Source organism: Vombatus ursinus, unplaced genomic scaffold, assembly GCF_900497805.2.
Source record: "Vombatus ursinus unplaced genomic scaffold, bare-nosed wombat genome assembly UNPS02012179.1, whole genome shotgun sequence".
Lineage (NCBI taxonomy): Eukaryota > Metazoa > Chordata > Mammalia > Diprotodontia > Vombatidae > Vombatus > Vombatus ursinus.
The window spans coordinates 6,475,126-6,477,290 of NW_020951957.1; the positions used below are offsets into that span (position 1 = coordinate 6,475,126).

General features: G+C 36.9%; 1 pseudogene; it reads right to left on the bottom strand.

Moving 5' to 3' along the window:
* Positions 1 to 210: 210 nt before the first annotated feature.
* Positions 211 to 1,957, bottom strand: LOC114039700 (annotated as a pseudogene).
* Positions 1,958 to 2,165: the final 208 nt, after the last annotated feature.

A 2,165-nucleotide genomic window follows, 5' to 3' on the forward strand; every position in this document is an offset into this window, starting at 1 on the left:
GGCAGAAAGGAGGGTCCAGAAAACCAGGAATTACTCGATCCAGCTGAGACCCAACAGTGATATTCATTGGTTGATCCAGTTCTTAGAAGTAGAGGCCAAAGTTGATCAATGCAGTACAGAAGAATGATACATTCTTGTCAGGACAAGTCAGTTTCACTGGAAGCATCAGGAGACTGTCATCTGGATACTGGGTAGCAGCTACCCAGAATTTCAAAATGAGACGTCAAAGGGGTAATCTTTGTGAGAAGCACCATTGACCAAGGCACAGACTGTACAGTCACAGTTGAAACTGAGTATAGTCTGCGTCTTCTCATCAGTCAACTCAAAATCAAACACTTTAAAGTTCTCAGCCATCTGTGATAGAGTAACTGACTTAAGGATCATAGCTACTTTTCTCTGGATGTGGAACCTAATCAGAATCTGTGCTGTGTTATTTTTTTGTTTGTTTTTTGTTTTGTTTTTTGGTGCTTGGATTCTATGGTCATTCAAGAAAAAGGGTCCTTTGGATTGGCCCATGGCCAATCTAGAGAACCAAGGGGACTGTTGTCTATCACTTCAATGTCTTTAGACTGGCAATACTTGATCAACTTTTCCTGGGTAAGATATGAATGGCACTCTATCTGGTTAACTGCCTACTTCTGCTTTAGACCCATCTTGGTCAAAATCTTCTCAATCTGGAGGTGTTTGAAGTTGAAGATTCCAGTGGCTTCTACCAATGTACCAATGCACCAGATTCCAATGTATCTAACAATTTTTTTTTGTCCATCCATGCATCCAAAAATCTTGTGTTACTGGGAATCACATTGCCCAGTTGTGGGGAAAGCCTTCCCAGGCTTAAATCCTCTAGGCCAATTAATAAGGTAGAAATCTAAGTAATCCAGCTTCAAGTCACTCAGAGTCTTTGGAAGACAAATTTAACCAAGCTTTTCTCATTGTATGTGCACCAAAGCTTGCTGACAGTGAAGAGGTCCTCCCATTTGACAAATTTATCCTTGATCTTCTTTTGAAGAAATGATAGCTATGTATTATTATTATTATAATGATGACGATGATGATGATGATGATGATACCATTAGAACTCAAATGATCCATGTATCATTTTTTCTTGCCACACCACTGGCACATCTGCATGTCATGAACGTTTTTTTAAAAATTCTTTTTATTATTGCAAATGTAGAAATCATTAGCAGATGTGAATGTTTATTATATAAGTAAGTAATTCAGAGAGACATGGAAAGATCTATTGCATGAACTAATGAAAAGTTAAACATAGTTTAGGAACACATTGATGATAGAGTGATAAAAGTAGAAGGGACTTACCAATCATGTCCTTCTCCCCTCATTTTATGGATGAGGCAATTCATGTTTTCCAAGAATCTGTGGCTGAAAGGAGGATAGAGCTGTATTCATTTAGGTGTCTATAAGTTTAAATTCTGTGCTTCTAGAAAACAAACAAACAAACAAACAAAAAAAACAAAAACAAAAAAACAAAAATGAGGCACTGGGAAATGGTTATATCTCTTTTATGGGCCATCCTTCAACTTAGCAAGTTCTTTGGGAAGTATTCACCTTGATTCTGTGCCCATAATTAAGTTTTTCTCCCCTTATTTTTAGTTAGAGAGCTTAGTAAGAAATATTTATATGACTAACCAAAAGTCACAAACTACAAACCCAAGGGTATTTTTTAATTTAAATCACTTCTCAATCTATATAACCTTAGCATCCCTATTGATGGAATTATATGAGAGGATTAGAAGAATTTCCACCTTATGACCAAGATCATTATTCTCTTTATCAGATAATGATGAAGTGTGTGATACACACTAATGTTTTAATGGTAACGACAAGGAAAAATCTCTGCCATTACCTCCAAAGCTTCAGATGAAGTTCCTCTTCTAAAACTTGCTCCTGGAGACTGGGTAAATCCAGCCCTAATAGCTACACCAAAAGATTGCATATTTAGGCAAAGGAAAGAAAATTTATGAGGTAAGGATAATGGGGAAAGAAAAGGATCTCATGTTCTATAGCAGCGCACCTTGCTTCAAATCCATTGACTCTTTTCACTTTTAATCCCTATTTGCTTCGTTATATCTTGCATCAATTTTTTTTTAGCTAGGCAGTGGTGTTAAGTGATTTGCCCAGTGTCACACAGCTAGTGAGTGTTA